This window comes from Rhamphochromis sp. 'chilingali' (genome assembly GCF_963969265.1).
Source record: "Rhamphochromis sp. 'chilingali' genome assembly, chromosome: 1".
In the NCBI taxonomy this organism is placed as follows: Eukaryota; Metazoa; Chordata; class Actinopteri; order Cichliformes; family Cichlidae; genus Rhamphochromis; species Rhamphochromis sp. 'chilingali'.
This window is the reverse complement of record NC_137929.1, coordinates 28,907,712-28,928,454: the sequence shown is the minus strand read 5'-3', so window position 1 is coordinate 28,928,454 and position 20,743 is coordinate 28,907,712. Positions and strand designations below refer to the sequence as shown.

Here is a 20,743-nt window from a genome sequence, read left to right as displayed (position 1 = left end):
TATTTCCTGTAAAAAAAAAAAAAATAAAACATTGTCTTTTTCTGTAATTTAGCTGAAAAGTTCAAAGCCAGAGTTAATATGGTTATTGTTATATTTGGTACATTAGCAGGAACCAATTATTGCAAGCGTGCTTATCACTTGTTAATTCCTGGTCGTACATGGACGTAAACTATTATAACAAGCGGGGCTGGGAAATTTTTAATATTTGACTGCATTCAGAAAAGGGAAAAGAAAGAAAAGAAGCGTTCTGATTTATACAAGAGAGCAGAGGAGCGCAGACAAGCATGAGCGACTTTAAAGTTTTTTAAAGGAAATGAGATTTGGAATATGACAGCGCTCCTAATATCCTCATGCACAGCTTCTCAGCATGTATGCTAATGTCCTGCCCTGACCACTAATACACAGGAGGAAAAGTGGGGCTAAATAAAAATGAGGAGAAACCTGTGAAATATAATTCTAAATGCCTAAAACGACTACAGTATCAGCCGTCTTGGATCTGTACTTCTTCATTCGGATGTTCTCATTTGTATCCACACCTGTGTCATTCACAGCCTTACGTCTTAACCTAATTTCATGGTCTGTGGGTTTGGATGGATGGCTCTGCTGCAACCTTTACACCGAGGGGAGGAGAGAGAGTGCCGTGAGTGCGTATGGTGCGCGCGCGCGTGTGTGAGCATCTGTGTGAGTGTGCACTTACACAATAGCACAATTGGGGAAGAGCAAAGAAGAAAGAGAGAGAGAGAGACCGGATGCACCGCTACAATAGCACAGAGAATTGTAGTCAGTGGCAGATATTAACCTTTTAACCTTGTACTTTCTGTTAACAAAAATACATTAAGCTGGATAGCTGACAGCGAATTGGGGTTTTACAGACTTTGACTGAGCATGACTGAATGATGAGGTGGACCTATTTTGTGGTAATGCACTTCAATTACAGAAGCAAGTCTGCTAAAAACACATAAGCTCAAGCAAGATATATTAGGGAATTTGGTAACGGCAAATTATTCCCATTGTTGATCTGAATGACATATGAACTACGCCTGACTGGAAAAGCTGGAGCAGGGAAAACAATGCAACCTTACATACAGAGCAGCGGATGAATTTTAACGATCCCAAACAGAATTAGTCACCGATTGTCGTTGATTAGATAACAGGTATTTTCTAGTAGATGCGATTATTTTTGGGGTCAGCGTAACAGCTCGGTGTGTTCTTAAGCAAAATGTCAACATTGCCCTTTTATCTTTTGGTGTGACGGCTTATTTAGCCAAACCATGCATGCGGTGAAAGAGGCGAAGCAGTGCTACGGGAGGAAACTAGAGTCACAACTCCAACAGAGTGACTCTAGGAGCCTGTGGCGGGGACTAAGGACAATAACGGACTATAAAGCACCAACAACCGGTATGACGAACGCGGCCGTGACTCTGGCAGACGAGCTGAACACTTTCTATGCTCGCTTCGAGGCTGCAGCTAAGGTCTCCAACAATGCTAGTGTTAGCGGCGCTAACGGCTGCAGACAGAAAGATACTGCCAGCACCGGAAACGTGCTCGTCATCTCCGAGCATGAAGTAAGGAGAGCCTTCAAGAGAGTGAACACCAGGAAAGCAGCAGGACCAGACGGCATCCCAGGTCGTATCCTAAGAGACTGCGCATACCAGCTAGCTCCTGTGTTCACTGAGATATTCAACATCTCTTTATCTCAGTCGGTGATCCCCACATGCTTCAAAGAGTCCATCATTGTTCCTGTCCCGAAGAAACCCCACCCTGCTTCTCTCAATGACTATCGCCCTGTAGCCCTCACCTCAGTAGTGATGAAGTGCTTTGAACGCCTGGTCAGAGACTTCATCATTTCTTCACTACCAGACACACTGGACCCACTACAGTTCGCTTACCGTCCAAATCGTTCCACAGACGATGCCATCTCTCATCTCCTCCACACATCACTCACTCACTTGGACACTAGAAGGGGGAATTATGTTAAAATGCTCTTCATAGACTACAGCTCTGCATTTAACACCATAATTCCCTCCACACTCACCACCAAGCTGGAGCATCTGGGACTCAGCTCATCTATGTGTCAGTGGATCTCCAACTTCCTAACTGGCAGACCACAGGCAGTAAGGATGGGCGGACATGTCTCAGCCTCCACCACTCTCAGCACTGGAGCCCCCCAGCGGTGTGTTCTGAGCCCCCTGCTGTACTCTTTGTACACATATGACTGTGTGGCCACTACCAGCTCCACCACCATCATCAAGTTTGCTGACGACACCGTCGTAGTGGGCCTGATCTCTGATAACAACGAGACGGCCTACCTGAAGGAGATTAGGAATCTGGAGAACTGGTGCCAGAGGAACAACCTCCTTCTAAACGTCAGTAAGACAAAGGAGCTGATAGTGGACTTCAGCACTAAGCAGGAGAGGAACTACCAGACCCCCGTCATCAACGAGTGCCCAGTGGAGAGAGTGGACAGCTTCAAATACCTCGGAGTTCACATCACGCAGGACCTGTCATGGTCCTGTCACATCAACACTGTGGTGAAAAAGGCCCGACAGCGTCTCTACCACCTCAGACGCTTGAGAGACTTCCAACTGCCCTCCAAGGTGCTCAGGAACTTTTACTCGTGCACCATAGAGAGCATCCTGGCGGGAAACATCTTAACCTGGTTCGGGAACAGCACCATGCAGGACAGACGAGCTCTACAGAGGGTTGTGCGGTCAGCTGAGCGCACCATCCGCTCCGAGCTCCCTGACCTGCACTCAATCTACAGCAGGCGGTGCTGGACCAAGGCCAGGAAGATCGTGAAGGACCTCAGCCATCCCAACAACAGACTGTTCTCTCTGCTGAGGTCAGGAAAGCGATTCCGCTCCCTGAAGACCAACACAGAGAGACTGAGGAGGAGCTTCTTCCCGCAGGCGATACGGTCTCTCAATCACACCACCACACAGTACTGACCCACACATACAGTTCTTACACAGACACTGGACTTTCTGGACTTTGGTTTTGCACAACACTGGTCACTATATTCTTCATTTCCGGTTAATACTTGTACAGCTGCTGTTATTGTGTATATATTTATTTATATTTAGATTCCTTCATACATTCTTATATAGTTCTATATTGTGTATTGTGTATTTTGTTGTACAGTTATTTTATTTTCAACTTTAATTTATATATTTATCTTTATCTTATTCTTCCCAGTTAAATTTACCCTTCATTCTAATTTGTGTTGTACAGTTATTTCATTTTTAACCTTAATTTATATTTTATTCCTTCCTAGTTAAATTTACCCTTTTTAATTTTTCATATTTATTTCCTATCTTATTCATAGCCTTTTCCTTTTTTGTTCTCTTTAGGTCACGAGCAGTTGTCCAAGCATTTCACTACATATCGTACTGTGTATGACTGTGTACGTGACAAATAAAATTTGAATTTGAATTTGAACCAATTATACTGGAGGGAAATCGATTCCAACAAAGCTCTCTACTTGGACAAACAATAAAATGATCAAAGTGACTGGATGGGTTTTTTTTTCTTCCAACAAGCAGCAAAATTACTTTGTACTTTAAAGCTTAGTTTTTAACCCGGTCAAAATGGGTAATTCTTAAAGCTGTTAAAGAGTGTTCTCCAGCGTGATATGAAGACATGGATATACACACAGAGAGGAAAAAGAAAGCTAAATAAGCAGCAAGAGCAACAAAGAGGAAGAAACAAGATGAAAGACGAACGCTGCTTCGCTATAACAACAGAAGGACATCTCATTGTTTTGTTGCAAATTGTCCCAATCGAGTCCACAGAGTTTTACCGTAGGCACAATTGTTTTTTCACACAGTAAGTGACATAGCTGGTCACAGTCTATTTAAAGAAACTGATACTTAGTGCAGTCTTCTTGCTATAGCTTTCACATATCATAATGCATAATAAATCACATTTTGATGTTATGACAGAACGTGCAAATTTACTAATAACTAATAATAATAGATTTGTCATTTCTTTTTGGTAATTTGTATCAACTTGTCCAAAAGTTCAAATAATAAAGATTGCTAACACAATTTAAAGCAAATCCTTCCCGTGCTAGGTGTAGCGGCACTGTTCTTCAGCGGATTATTCACGGGCACATTCTGTGCTCAATTAAAAACGCGCCATTTTCTAATTATTAACGGTTTACCTTTGTCTCACACATGGTTCTAAGAGACCACCACTGCTGCATTTAATCAACCCCTTACCTTGCTTTTGAGACATTTAATTTTCCACGCTGTCATTATCCATGTGCATTTTGTCAAGTTCAGAAGAGAGAAGAAACAGTGAGTCGCCCAGTTTGCATGAAGCTTATTTTAATTACTGTAGTATCTTACTCTGCTACTGTCCTCACTGAAAGTACAGTACTGTGAAACATATTAAAACCATAATGAATATGCTAATTAGCCTTTTTTATATTCAGAACCCAGCTGTGGTTTTATATTCTAATGATAAAAGCATCTTTTTATGTAAGCTATAATAAGTGCATGTAATTGCTGATATTATTGTAATTGATGTCTATGTTACGATGCAGGAGTTCATCGTGACTGAGCTACGAGTCTACAGCACAGCCTTAATCCATTTAACTTGTGATTGAACACATAAAACCAGTGATTTGAACAAACCGCTGGTCAGTGTTTTTATCAGGAAGGAACATTTTCATGGTCAAAACGTATACAAATGGCCAAGGCTACATAATCACACATGGATTAATGCACGAAGCCCAAAAACTTGCCTACACCAAGGAGGCACAGAGTTAGCATGGTAACATGTTTAAATTAGCACTGTATAGTCAAGCGTAAAAGATTTTAGAAAGTATGAAAGTATCAAACTTTAGCATATAATTTAAAATACAAAAGGCACCTCCACTGCAAACAATAAATAAATAAAATAAATAAAAAACTTTTGTTAGGCGTTACAGTGTGCTACACTATTTTTTGACTGTGCTTTAACAAGGGAAGGCTGGTCGCTGTATTTGTCGCCAGGAAATGTGATGATTACTTTTTAAGGACATGCTTTTGGATCAGTGTCACTGCAGCAGCAAGAGTGAAAGTTGTGCCAGATGTGCGGATTTGAACGGGAATATTAAATTACACCTGCTTTTGATAATAATGCCGGGCATGCTGAGTATCTGTGACAGTCCAAACCCACCCTGAGGACACAACAAATTGTACCTGCTGTTCCCGATGGGCTGTCCAGGTGTGCTAATAATTTCTTCATTTTAAAGACTGTTTACTGCTCGGTGCCGTTCCTCCTGTTCTCAAAGGGCTCAATGCAGTGCTGTGAAAAATTAAGTAGATCTCATGATTCAATAGCTTGTAGAATCTTTGGAGAAGAATCATTTCTGCATGACTTGGTTGTAAAAGACTTTTGGGGACTTTTTCTTTATAGTGGCGCTTTAGTTCACTGAAGTTTGCAAGTATTTGTTTATGCACAGAGTTCTTAAAGTCCCACGACAGCATTTCAATCAGACCGAGGTCTGGACTTTGACTGGGTCATTGCGATGCCTCGACTCTTTTCTTTTTCAGTCATTCTGTTGTGGATTTGCTGCTGTGCTTGGGATCATTGTTCTGTTGCATGACCCAGTTTGGGCGAAGCTTCAGAAGTCAGACTTTCTTTTTCGCAGGACCGTATGGCATGTGCCAGAACCACACAGACCATTTCCTGAAGTCTGCTGTGACTGTCAAGCCCCATGGTCCAGGAAAGCCTTATATGTGATTACCTCATCATACAGTTCTGCAGACTCCCATATTTGGCATGGCCACAGCCAGAGACTAGAGATGCCAAAAGTTCAGTTACACTTTTAGATAGTTCTTGCCAACAAATATAGCAGGAAGTATTTCACATTCTGAGGCTGGATCATAAAATAAATCAATTTTACACTGTGTGGATACAAATTGGGCTGGGGGTGATTTATCATTTTACTGGTGTCCAGGCCATTTTGGGTTAAATTAGGGATTTTGCAATGAGGAATGACGTGTTATTTGCATTTTTTTTTTATGGCACCGAGTCACCCGCAAAATACAGAATCAAAAACCTTGTAAATCAGAGGGAATAGTTGGAAAGTCTCTGCTCGGTCTCGTAATCTGTCTCCTGTCTTAACAAGAGGTGTCTGAGGCAAGAGTGGGGAAGAAACCCAAGTCTCACTGGTACAATTACAGAAGTGCACTGCAGTCACTTAGCCTGCTAATACACGGTGTGATATTAATTACTGTTTGTAAACAATGCACTTTGCAGAGATTATTGCATGCACTCTGCGTCCTCCATTTGTGTTTGGTAATTCTCACAAGTGATTAAGTGGTGCAGCAAGGACAGCTGTTCAAGATGAGTTCATTGGCATGTTTAATTAATTGCACTTGAGATAATTATTCAATCATTACTTTGATTAATTTTCTGCGTCCCAGATAATGCATCAAACGTCTGCTCGACGTCAATAGTTTTGAAAGCATGAGTAAAACAAGCCAAACCGATTTTGGGGGGTTTTGATTTAGGACTAAAGTAAGCTTTTGTTTCCGAAAATAATGCCAATGTCAGCCCGCCACGATGGGAATTCGTTATTTTGAACGCATGGTTGATCTGAACAATGCTAATGCTCACTTAACAGGCATACCATAAAGGTTGCTGTAACACCTGTCGAGCCAACACATCAGCAGCACCCTGCCACCGCTCACTTCCCTGTTTTAAACTCATTTCAGTCTGCGTTGCGTTTAGAACAGGCTTATTCTTCACCTCCTCAGATATGCAGGGTAGTGGCAACATCCAACTGAAGGAAAGCCAGGCAAATCGTTTGTGAGAGATCTTGTCAAACAGATTAATTCCCACCCTGGGCCTTGGGGTTCTGGACCGTTTTTCTGTCATGCTGCTTTGCCAGGCTTCCTCTTGATAATACCCCAAAGATAAAATTAATTGTGCAGGGAGATGTGGGATGGGGAGTATCTAAAAGGACCTTGAGCAACACATGAAGCTCTCTTTTCCTCTCCGCTCCTCTGCATGTGAAAACACAGAAACAATCAAACCGTCAAAAGCATGACAGATTGCACCGATGATCACTAACTTTGTTAAGAAGTTTCTGGAAGCGGGAGGTCCTGACAGAAATGTGAAGGGACAAAATCAACCCTTGTGGAATAGCCTTGTCTTCAAATGTCTGTGCTTAAATTACCGTCAAAGTGGAATCCCCTCACTTCATCAGCAGTTTACAAAGAAGCACGTCACACTAACATTTGCCTGCAGCTGTCTAGCTGTTCATCTGCAGGCTGAAGCACATATTCGTCTCTTCTTTGACACCGATGTTCAGAGTTTAAACAAACTAAAGATGTGGCAGAAATTTAGCATTGACACAGAATCTAATACAAGAATATGAGTCATGCTAACGGCATTGTGATGCAACACAGTACTTAGGCAAATAACCGCTTTGCGTCACTGTTATAAAATGCTAATATTAGTAATGACTGAAGTGCTATTTTTTTTCTTTGGAGCCATTTGGTCAAAAATGTAATATTAAACTAATATAGTTAGTGCCAACTGGATCATCAAGTTGTTAAAGTGTTAGTGTGGATGTAAATTTCGATGCGATTCATGGGATAGCTATTAAGGCATTTTATTGACAAAGCCTGAAGACAACAAAAGTCTCAGAAATCATCCTCCTGAGACTAGTGGATGCCTGTCTAAAATTTCATGACAAGCCATCCCTTAGTTACTGAGGTTTTTCTAACCACAATGCTAGCTAAAATGCTAGCTAAAAGCTGCTATAAATTTCAATGGGATAGCTATTTAGGCATTTTATTGACAAATCCTAAAGACAACCAAAGTCTCAGAAATTATCTTCTTGAGACCAATGGATGCCTGTACAAAATTTCATGACAAGCAATCCCTTAGTTACTGAGATTTTTCTAACCACAATGCTAGCTAACCACAATGCTAGCTAACCACAATGCTAGCTAAAATGCTAGCTAAACGCTATTTTTCCTGTTCATACTGCCCAATCAGCTATACCTACAACACCGGAGCCAAATGCAGACACACTTGTGTGAAGCAGACCTTTTCCACAACCTCCTGTCGCCATGTGTATCTCACTACATTACAGAACAAGTGCTGATCCCTGCTGTGACAGTGTCTCTGTCTTCACCATTGCCCTTCAAAAGCTGCCCAAAGAGCAATTGAACCAAGAACAAAAATCCATAGAGGGCAAAACAGAGGAGCAGGTAGACTGTGGCAGCTGTACTTCTGCTGTTTTTTAATAGCCCCTTGGCAGTGGAGCTGCCCCTGTCACCTCTACTGCAGATGGTGCAAATGAGCCTTTATATGCTGCTGTTGGAGACTGTGGACATGCAGCCAAAGCCCAATCGCAATCCATGTTTGCATGGAGAGATGACTCAAACAAAAGTGTTGCTTTTAGTTCTGTCAGAGTCAAAACACATTTTCAGCTGCCTGAGAGGTAAAAAAAAAAAAAAAGACAAGAAAAAGAAAACATGTTACTACTAGTGCTTAAATCAGGATTTTTGTCAGCTACAGTATTTTTTTCCTGCACACTAGAGTGACTGTTGTTGCAGCTCTTGCTGTAATTTGTATATTTTTTAGTAGCATATACTGAGATGTTGGTACTGTCAAGAGTTGTAGTATTTTATGAATAAGAGATGAGATCATTGAACTGCTTGCTGCACATCCGTTCCTTTGCAGAGGCAGTCAAACTGTCGTCCGAGCACACTTAGAGCAAAACAGTTCTTGAGAACAACAATGTTTGGCAGTTTCCATTTGTGTGGATTTGAGTCTCATTTTACTGAGAACTTCCTGCTCGTACTCTGTGCACGTACACAAAGGCAGCCCTGTGATAACCCTCACAGTCCCTGGGCAGTCTACATCCAACAGCTTTGAGCCTTAGAAGTTGCCGCTGTCACAGTGTGACATCATGAGCTGGGCTGGCAGTGTCCCAGTGGTGTTCTCCTTTGGAGCCAGAGATATTCTTCGACAGAGCTCATCCTGTGATTCCACAGTGTCACTCACGGGCCCAGACAGCCAGGATGACAGCCCTGGAATGAGAGCTCAAGAGCAGGTAGAAACTGTTGACAGGACCCTGGGGAGCAATTATGAGCAAAGCCCCACGGGCTTGCTCAAAAGAAACCACAGCTCGTTTAAGTCGATTAAAAAACAAACCCGCACCCCTGTTAAGGGATAGCACTTCTTGCTAGATTGTTGGACAAAAAAGTTTGATGCTCAACTGGTGACGGATTAATAATAAAAACTCCAAGGGGTTGTCAAAACTAAAGAGTTAAGCTTCAGAGTAAATTAGACTATTTGGATTTCCTGTCAGCAAAATCTTGTCAGTCGTCATCTGTGAATCAGTGAATAGTAAACGTAGTGATGTGATTAACAACTTGACCTTTTGCGAGCTTTTCTACTCTTCTACCCTTGTGTTTTTAAGCCTAGAAAATCCAACAGGAATAAATTCAATAGCTACGTTTGACACTCAGCACTTCACTCTCTTTAAAATACCTTGAAATAATCAAGGCAGACAGGTAATGGTTTGGAATAGGATTCAGCTTGCTGCCCTGTGACAGACATTTCCAATTAAAAAGGGTAAATAACTTGAGATTCATCTATTTCACCCTGTCCCGAGATATATCAGTCTATCGTGCTTTAAATCCGTTCAGCCCTGAAATGGTAATATCACAGATTTGGATTTCCTAGGAAAGAGAAATGTCATATAGTTCCAATATCCTCACACTGCTATTTAAATCTCCCTACCCTGTCTGTGTTAGAGTTTTCACGAGGCAAACGGAGCATGGGAGGAAGCCAGTGATATTATAAACATTATATTGTAGCTGGAACTTTACAGAGAGTGTGTTTGCAAGACTTTTGGATTTGGCTTTTTCTGGCAGCAGTGTGCCAAGGCGTACGTTGCTCACAGGTGGTAATGCCATAGCTTTTACAACCCACTGTTCTACCCGTGGGATGCAAACTCTATGCGTTACTTTCACCAGCTGCTACTATGCACAATTATTTGGATTATTGAGAGCTACTACGTGTTACACAAATATGAACATGTAGTTTGTACCAGTAAATTAGACTATGAATTCACTGATTCAATGGAGTTTGGTAATTAAAACAACATTGTAGAAAGGAAAGCAGAGCAAATGAAAGGAAAAACACAGTATGACAGACATTGTGAAAGAGTCAGAAAATCTTTAATTGAGATTTTGCTCACATGTAAACCGCATGACATAGTGATAAGCATGCTGACAGTGTAGGATCAAGCGATTAATCCCCCAGTCGTACAGGCTTAGAGGTTAGCCCATGACTATCTGGCAACCACGAGTCGTGAGGGAAAAATTAGCACTCTCCAACCAGTTGCAAGAGGTTGCTGGAAGCTGATAGCAGTCTCTGGGGAAAATGATTGCTAAAAACTCAGAGACCATTCAGTGACCCCTATTTTTCCCTAGTGACCCTTTAGGGAAAAATGTATTCTCTCAAACCGGTTTGCAAAAACCTCCTTGTGATTGCCTTGGTTGCTAGCATATTGCTGCAAAAATGTGATTAGCTAAACAAGCTAATTATGTTGTCAAACTGACACGTGTAAACTTGAGGTTTGTGAATTTCAGCTGTGGGCTAGCAAGATGTCTGTAAAGCATATCTTCTCCTTTTCAATATAAAAGATGTAGGCTGAATATCCCTGTCTTACTGTATCCATGAAATGAACTAGCATGTTGATCTTGTATGACGCTGATCATATCAAAATACCGGCTATCTGTAAGCAAAGCTGGAACTTTGCACATGTAGACTAGACGAGGGGGAAAAAACCTTTTGAATATCAGGCAATATTTTCTTCTTTTTTTCTGTCCAAAGAAGGAAATAGGTTAAGTTGTGCTTGCATGAGCTGTTTCATTTTTGCTAAATAACAACCCCTTTCAAAGCTGTCTAAACTGATCGGCGTTGTCCGGTCTGATGTTGTGTAACCTCACAGATACTTTGAGCTACCTCCTTATTTCCCAAGGGGAGGCCACAATGGATGGATCCTCATGTTTGTTACACCAGATGCCCTTCCTGACATCATTTATCTGGGCTCTGGATCGACATTAAGAATACATTAGCTTGTAACCCCTGGGGGGCGAAATTGAACTAGGAAGCTTTCCCTTGTAAGCAGCTGTGTTAACTACCACACCATAAAGCCACTGTCTGATGTACTATAACCTGATACTTGTCGGTTTTGGTAGCTCATATCCTGACAGCAGTGCAGTTTTCGGCTGCAACTCTCTACTCCGCTTTAACCTCCAACTAATCTTCTGGGGGAGGGTTTTAATTCAGACTGTAATTTCTGCTCTGGTACTATTGTTATATAGAATTTAAACAAAGTCTAAATATTATGTATTTTTCCCCTATAACCCCATAACCTAAAATTTCTGACATTATTCAACTGACATTTACTACATAAACCAAACTTTTTCCTGGCCTGATCTCAATCTGGCACAACTGGTTGCGCAGACCAGTGCTGCGAGTGTGATGAATGGGCCGCCTTTGGCCCAAAGCTTGCCCAACTGCTAATAACCAGAGCTGATTTCAAGTCCAAATTACCCCACATCCACATATGCATCCCAAAAGCTCAGCCAAACTTGGATTACTGCTTTTCGAATACAAGTGAGTGACATTTAGCTGTAATCAGCTCCACTTGGCTGACTACCTGCACTACTGTAGCCTGAGTCTTGCCCTGCTTTTGCCTCGATTAACTCCAGCCTGCACTGATGAAATGCAGCATCATGATAGTGGGGAACATCCAAGGGATGGAAAAAGTCTTCTTTTTTAAATAAATAAAGTGACATGACTCATTAATGTGATGGATGACTTTGCAATTTTCTGGGACCTCAGCATCGACCCAGCCCCCTTCAGGAGTACCCCTTGTGGGCCATTCCCAGGTGAAAGCTGGACATTTAAACGTGTCCCTTTTAAGTGCTGAGGCAAGCAGGTCCGCTGGGCAAATGATTGCCCTTTTTAGCTCTTGAAGCTCCTGAGGACCCATTTAACTGTGAAAATAAAATTGTTACATTCACCTAATAGCCAGTTAGTCTAAATTATACAGCAATATTTTAAATGACAAAAACAAAAGCTAAAAATAAATAAGAATATAAATTAAGTTAATTATCATCTGTAAACGCTAAGTGGAGCACATTTTATAGATTGAGAACCAGCAGATTTAAAACAGACTCTTGCTAGTTTGTTTTAATCTTGTTGACCAAAAATGTAAATTAGGAAGGGCAATTTTTGTTCATGAAGGAGATCATGACACATTTAGTTAATCCGTCGCTGTCAAAGCCCAATACTTTTAATCTATGCTATTCAAGTTCTAATTGCGCCTCAGTCATGTTTTAAATTATCTGATAGCATCATAGCTTTAAACTTGAAAGAATCCACATTCAGAAATAAGCTTAAAAAAACATTCAACCTTTCTCGTAGATTCATGAATGTTTCAAACTAATTTGATTGTTCTATCAAAGTCTCTGTGACTTTACCAAAATAAAGTGTGTGAGAAATGTGAAACCTTTTACAGCAAATGGTGTAATCCTTTGTATTTTCAGCCTTTTTGGGTAAAGGTAGATGTCTTCAGATTTCAGGCACAGTATTTCCAGCACCTAGAGTATGCTACACCATATTATACAGTACACTGTGTATACAGTGCACAGCAAACCCCCAGACAAATCGTGTGTTTAGAGTCGATGATCACAGTATGTAGTCTGGTGTGATGGAGTCCTGCCTACACTTTTTTATGGCACTAAATGTTCGCAGTTTCAAAAAAGTCACTTGAGATAGAACTGATCTATATACGGCAGCCCTGATGTTGCATAACACGCTGCCTAAGTACTGATTACTGGCAATTATGTCCAGAGACGGCTGACACAGTCAGATCTATTATAATGCATCCACTCTACAGACACTCACAGAGTTGTACCCTCGCTATCGGTGGGTGACTGGACTTAGTTTCTATGGGAACCAAAGTGCAACACACACTGGTAAAATGAAAATACAGCTGTTGTTGTTCAGACAAACGGTATAAAGCAAAAGTAAAGCCGACTGTTTTAGAACTGCTACAAGCTGAGCAGCTGTTACACTAAAGATATCCCAGCTTATAGTTATAGTATATATACTCATAGTTTTTTGCTGCCGGATGGGGAGGGGTAACAGCACTAGATGACAAAATCCATTACATATGTGACTGAGCTTCATACTTTTGCTATGCTAAACTCTGAAAGTTCAATGATAGCAGAGTTAGGTGGCAGTTCCAAACCTTTTTTGTGCCACGTACTGGTTTATGTTCGACAATATTTTCACGGACCGGCCTTTAAGGTGTCGCGGATAAATACAACAAAATGAAACCAGTACCAGTACCAAAAAAAAGAAGATTTATTCATAACACATGGGAAAACAACCAGGGAAACAGAGTTAACGAGAAAAACGATAATAAAATAACGAACCCTGAAAATCATAAATTTCACAGCCCGGTAACAAACGACTCAAGGACCAGGGGTTGGGGGCCACCGCTTTAGATAGTCTTAGCTGGTTAAAGTATGAACTTACAGCTGCACAGCCAGCTTTAAATAACTCAGATGTTTGTGCTTCATCAACAATAAAGAAATGATATCACATTAGACCCCAGTCACACCAGCCCAAGGACCCATTTAAGTGTGTTTCTCGATCGGTTGGCGTGTGGTTCCTGGACAATGAGGACAGTTGCTGAGGCAGGCAAGTTTATTAAGTCCGATTAATGCGGACCTAGAGACTGATTAGTGACCCCCCCCCTCCAGTGAACGTTTTCTGTGATTCGAGTTTTATTACCACTTGACAAATGTTTGCAGACAAGTTGGCATTTTCGATGCGAACTACTACCCGCTTGGCATCCACTTTTTGTGAGAGATTTAGCCTAGCAAAAGCCTAAACCTCCAGCAGCGACATGCCAACCGCACTTAGTCAGGAAACACACATTTTTCCCTCTCTGCCATAGATCCTGTGTAGCTAAACTTTAGCTCTTCTTAGGCAATTGAATTCTAAATTATTCAATTTCAGCCTTCTGGTGTTCATTCTAGATCTCTTTCAGTCCTCTTGTGTGCGCATATGCATCATCACAGAAAACTGTGGTCTTGGAGTCATCGGCTGTATCGGGAACTACCAGAAAAGCAGCTTTGAGGCAGGATTATTTATCTCTTTTTTGCATATAACACAAATAATGTGTGTCATTAAATAAAATTGAATTGTAGAGTTCAGGATAGGTGTAGGTGTGATCACTTTGAGTTTTCCTAAAATACTGTGTCAAGTGCAGATGCACCTATTAATACCACACAAGTGGATCTTCTTAATTAGTGTCTCCAGTCCCACATTCCCAGTTTGAATACCACTCAGGTCCAAACTTCCAGTATGAACTTCTCCTCTTTGGCAGTATCAACATATGTGTCTCCATATTAATCTTTCTCTGTCCTTTTGATTATCTGTGCACGTGCCTCAAGGGTCATTCAGATGTTTTGCTTGAAGGGCTGTCTGGTTTTGACAAGTGCCCTACTCACCTGTGTACATGGCATGAATAGAACACAAAGTAAATATGTCCTCCCTTATGGTAGGTCAGACTACAAGGCAGTCCACTTTTCTGCACACAGTGTTGCAGGTCTAAATCAAGAACTGAATTTCAACACAGTGGCATACGAAGCTTTTGCCTCAAGGGCCTGATTTCCTTGTTCTCTGGTGTTTTAACAATGAGGCTGTTCTTGACAGTCCAACTGAGGCAGTCATGTTTAAGTGGCCCTTGAGCCCAGCCTGTTTTGTGTAACAGAGTTAAAAGCACTAAAGTGCATCAGGACTACTGATATGTGCCCAATAAATATCATCAAGCCAGTCCTTCCAAATGCAAAATCAAACCAAAACAAAAAATACATGAAAGATTACCTCGTTGATCAGCCTAAAGATGGTTAATGTCATGTTTAACTTCTTTTGAAGCTATCACTCAGTGATATTCAATAGAATTAGGATCAAGACTCAGAATGGTCCAGTGTTTTCTACTTATTCTTGTTTTCATTCATTTTATCTTATATCTTACGGTGGCCCCTAGAGACAAAGCATGTATAAACTCCAAAACACTTACAAATTCCAAATAGCACGCACAAACTCCTCAACACATACAAAATCCAAAACACATGCAAACTCCAAAACACATGCAAAATCCAAAACACGTACAAAATCCAAGACACGTACAAGCTCCAAAACACATACAAAATCCAAAACACGTACAAAATACAAAACACGTGCAAAATCCAAAACACGTGCAAACTCCAAAACACGTGCAAACTCCAAAACACGTACAAAATTCAAAACACATACAAAATTCAAAACACATGCAAAATCCAAAACACGTGCAAACTCCAAAACACATGCAAAATCCAAAACACGTACAAAATTCAAAACACGTGCAAACTCCAAAACACATACAAAATCCAAAACACGTGCAAAATCCAAAACACGTGCAAAATCCAAAACACGTGCAAACTCCAAAACACATACAAAATCCAAAACACGTGCAAAATCCAAAACACGTGCAAAATCCAAAACACGTACAAAATTCAAAACACGTGCAAACTCCAAAACACGTGCAAAATCCAAAACACGTACAAAATTCAAAACACATGCAAAATACAAAACACGTACAAAATCCAAAACACGTACAAAATACAAAACACATGCAAAATACAAAACACGTACAAAATACAAAACACGTGCAAAATACAAAACACGTACAAAATTCAAAACACATGCAAAATACAAAACACGTACAAAATACAAAACACGTACAAAATACAAAACACATGCAAAATACAAAACACGTACAAAATACAAAACACGTGCAAAATACAAAACACGTACAAAATTCAAAACACATGCAAACTCCAAATCACAACGGAAGTGCTCCAGGACGCTAGGGGCAGTGTTGAGCTCGATTTGTAAAATAAACGGCAAGTTTGTTGCAAACACATGGGCTCTAGTCTCCGTTGCGCTTCCCAGGTTGCCTAGCAACTATGATACTAACAGCTGGAAACGTGTCATACAACTTTTTTTGACAGAAATGAAGGAGAACATTTTTTTTTTCATTTGTTTGTTTGTTTCTACAAGAGCTTTGTGTGATTTGATAAGTATCTGAGGCTGAGACCACAGGACAGTAAAACATGATTTTTGGGCTTCATTTCTGTACTGAACAGTCATTTAAGATTAGCTAGTAAATAACAATTAGCTAATGTTGTTCATGAGACTAAAGTCATATCACTTTGGTAATGTAAATATAATATGGCCAATATTATGGTTATTATATTAGTCATTATTAGGTATTACAGCAGTGAACATGAACTCTGTGTCAAATACTGAGCTTCAGTACAGATTCAAGTTGCAGTTATTTACATGTCTTACCACCTTAAATCTTCACTCAAAGACAAGTATATAGGAATGACTGCCAAATTTATTTGCCACTGAAGCCGAAGGATGGCATCTGAATAAAACCTCTCTTGACATGCCTAGATGACATTAAAGCTTGGTTGGCTCTAAACTTTTTAAATTTGAATGAAAAGAAAACAGATTTGTTGGTGTTTGGACCCAGTGGCCCCTGTGAGTCCTCTTCTTTTCATTTGGAACCCCTGGAGGTTTATTTTAAACCTGTTGTTACTGCCCTTGGTTTTAAGTTGGACCAGTCCATTTTTATCATTTAAGGCGACTGGCAAGAGTGAAATCGTTTCTTTCTAGGCAGCACTTTGAAACCGTGATCCATGCTTTTATTTCTTCCCCTGTGGACTACTGTAACGCACTTTATGTGGGGGTCAGTCAGTTGTTACTCTGACATCTGCAGCTGGTTCAAAATGTATATTGACAGTGCATATATAGGTGTATCATATATAAGAGACAAATGTTGTTCCTTCAGTATGTTGGCATTACTAAATTTGGCTCAAATGCTTACATACATGTGTAAAAAGAAAATGTACAAGCTGTGAGCTGTTTCAAATCAAATCACTTTTATTGTCACATCACATGTGCAGGTACATTGGTACAGCACATGTGAGTGAAATTCTTGTGTGCGAGCTTCACAAGCAACAGAGTTGTGCAAAATACGATAATGTAAACAAGCAAAATACAAGAATGGCTACATCTGAAACTAATAAATATATGTACAATATATAATAGTATATATATGTTTCTGATAAAATGAAGAGTAGACTGATGTATTAAATATTCCTTTATTGGGTGAGAAAATCAGACCATGTCATAACTGCTTTAAGTCATACAGAATAGATATCAGAGCTTTAAACAGGCTGACGTCTGCTAAATGGGTCAAACTGGGCAGAAAGTCTACAAACACATAACATCCTTATAGAATATGATGTAACACTATAGATCAACTTACCTCAGAATATATAAAGCATATAAACAATTACACCAATATGATGCAACAAACACAGCAGTGCTACTGATCCAAAATACTCAAAGCTTCATAGAACTGAAACAAACATTTATTTTTAGTTCCATTCTGCTGCTGATACAGACTTTAGGTTTCTGAACATCAAACTTGTTGCTGCCTTTCATAGTGCGTAACTTGAAGGCCCTGAGTACTTTCTCCCACACTGGAAACACTGGAATGATAAAATTATTTGAACATTACCTAATAAGACTGATTCAGGACAGACAATTAGTTATTTTAAACTTTTCTAGCAGTCCTTCACAAACAGGGAACAGTCTGTCTATTCTCTCCATCTGTCAGCTGCTGCTGGCTCTTCCTCCTCCTCTTCCTCACATACTGCTGAGATTGTCCTGGTGGATCATCAGGGGTGCAAAGCCTCACAGATGATGTAATGCAGTGGGTCCCTCAGTCTGTCCTCACTCTGGACACTTGCAGGTGTCACACATAGAAATCAAATGTGTGATAAGCTGCAGGATTCAAACACAAGTGTGACTTATAAATACATGTTCATACTTTTATTCCACAATCAGAGAGAAAGAAACAGAGAGAGAGTGCAGGACAGACAGACAGGTGACAGTCTCAGGTGTACACACTGCTACAAAACAGCACCAGAGAAGGAGGATTTAGTGTTTGTGTCATTACGAGTGCTAAACAAGAAGAGTTCCCAGATGGTACAGTGGACACATGTGTGACTCCTGTGATTAAAGCATCTTTCTTTCAGCTTAAGGAGTGAACCGTCAGCTGACTGACATGACTGACTTTAATTACGCATAAAATCATCACATTCTCTGTAAGATTAAAGTCAGCTATTGAACGGCGAATATTTTGAAGTGAAGGCTTTAAAACCAAGTTAGTACAAATGTCGCTAATGTCACATAACTTTCCCGACATGTTGCCAACAGTAATGTTTTAATGTTCTTCATTATAAAAACATTTGCGCATAAATAAGTGACATAATATTCAGTACTTACTTCTGGAAGTTTACTCTTCGTCCGCTCCGCTTCCGCCGTTTTTTTTCGGCAAAATTATCCAAACCACCGCAGCGCTATGAAGTCTGGGATATGTTGGGCCATGAAGGCTACACAGACCCATCCTTAAAATTCAGGGAAATTAAGGACGCATTTGAGGGCCGCATTTCGAGCAGCCTTTAAATTGGGACAGTCTTTGTCGTGTCGCTGTGACATAATCGGCCTTAAAATGCGGCCTTTAAGGCTGCAGACCCCAAATCCGGTCATTGGTACTTCCTGGCTTGTGTAGTTACTAGGTAACAAAAGCTCAACACTGCCCCTAGCGTCCTGGAGCACTTCCGTTGTGTTTTGGAGTTTGCCCGTGTTTTGGGGTTTGCACGTGTTTTGGATTTTGCACGTGTTTTGGATTTTGCACGTGTTTTGGATTTTGTACGTGTTTTGTATTTTGCACGTGTTTTGTATTTTGCATGTGTTTTGTATTTTGCACGTGTTTTGTATTTTGCATGTGTTTTGTATTTTGCATGTGTTTTGGAGTTTGCACGTGTTTTGTATTTTGTACGTGTTTTGGATTTTGCACGCATTTTGTATTTTGTACATGTTTTGTATTTTGCACGTGTTTTGGATTTTGTACGTGTTTTGGATTTTGCATGTGTTTTGTATTTTGTAAGTGTTTTGGAGTTTGCACGTGTTTTGTATTTTGCACGTGTTTTGTATATTGTACGTGTTTTGTATTTTGTACGTGTTTTGTATTTTGCATGTGTTTTGTATTTTGTACGTGTTTTGGAGTTTGCATGTGTTTTGGATTTTGTAAGTGCTTTGGAGTTTGCACGTGTTTTGTATTTTGTACGTGTTTTGGATTTTGCATGTTTTTTGTATTTTGTACGTGTTTTGTCTTTTGCATGTGTTTTTTATTTTGTAAGTGTTTTGGAGCTTGCATGTGTTTTGGATTTTGCACGTGTTTTGGATTTTGTAAGTGTTTTGGAGTTTGTACGTGCTTTGTCTCTAGGGGCCACCGTAATATCTCATTATGCTGTTGGAAAAACCATGACCAGCAACTGCCTGGATACCTTGATTTTATTGTGTCCTTTGCAGATTCAAGCACACTGTGCCTAATGCAGCAACACGACCCTATGGTGTGTGATGGTGTACTTTTCTTTTTTTTAAAAAGTTGTTTTTTTTTCTACCATGACCACAAGGCTGATGTGACTTAGCACAAAGCTCCAATTTTGTTTCAGCTGTCCCAAGAAAACTCACCCAGAAGCACTGTGGCTTGAAGCCCACTTTCATTTAGAAGGTAACACATGGTGCGGCTAGATACTACTGCGAGTCTTAATCTCTAAAGTCAGGTTGTATCCATCCTGACGTTTTCTTAGCTTTTAGTTTTGCACTTTAAACTACCCCCCTGTTAAATCTGGGGTCAGGTTTCCTCTGGGCCAGAGGTGGGCAAATACTCTTCCCATGTCTTTACAAGCTTTTTAGTGCGGCCCCCAACAACATTCCCAGTTTCCCATGTTTCCCCTTGGGAAAATTAATTTCCCTCCCCTGCTCTAGCCCGTGTCAGCATCTCCCTGTGAATCTTTACCATGACCACACGTGGCTATTACAGTTTTATCCTCTCAGATAACTTATGTGTGTGTGTTAAATGTGGCACACATGATGATGATGATGACAAATAACACAATAATTGGATCGCTCCATTTGTCAGGGCTGAAGATTAAAACCATGTTATACTAATTAAAGTCTGCTTTAAATATGACTACACGCACATTTATATAGCAACACTTGGAAAGGGATTTGTCTGCGCTATTTTAGACTACGGTTCAGTTCTTTTCGCACATTCTTTGTTTAAAGTTAAAGCGAGCCAACATCATAATAGTGGGCATAGCCCTGTGTCAACTTTGTCTGAAACTTAGCAGTTCATAAAGGAACTTAGAATAGAATCAGCGAACTCTGGACACCTCTCAGAGTTAGCAGTAAGGGTAAACATTTTCATTTCATTTAAGTGCCCATTTAAACATATATACACAAAAGCTTTATGTGCATTTTCATTCAAAGACAACACAGAGATGATTTCTCAAAGATGCATCTTTGCATGTTAACAGCAGACTTCTTTATAGTACATCGTTACATTTCCAAGCTCGTATTACTATCATCCTTCAATCCTAGACGTTGTACTGTATCACAAAATATCCACATAGTACTCCATAGTTTAAACACTACACTGCAAAAATTGTGCTATCTTAGTGTCAGCACAAATTCTTACACAACAGAAATTGTTGACAAGAATCAATCATAATCT

The 20,743-nt window shown here is 40.3% G+C and overlaps 1 protein-coding gene across 2 annotated transcripts in view; it reads left to right on the top strand.

Annotated features, from left to right (window-relative positions):
• LOC308402910 (receptor-type tyrosine-protein phosphatase delta-like) overlaps positions 1–20,743 on the top strand; it is a 421,888-nt gene that overhangs the window by 194,560 nt on the left and 206,585 nt on the right. The gene's annotated exons all lie outside the window — the stretch shown is intronic.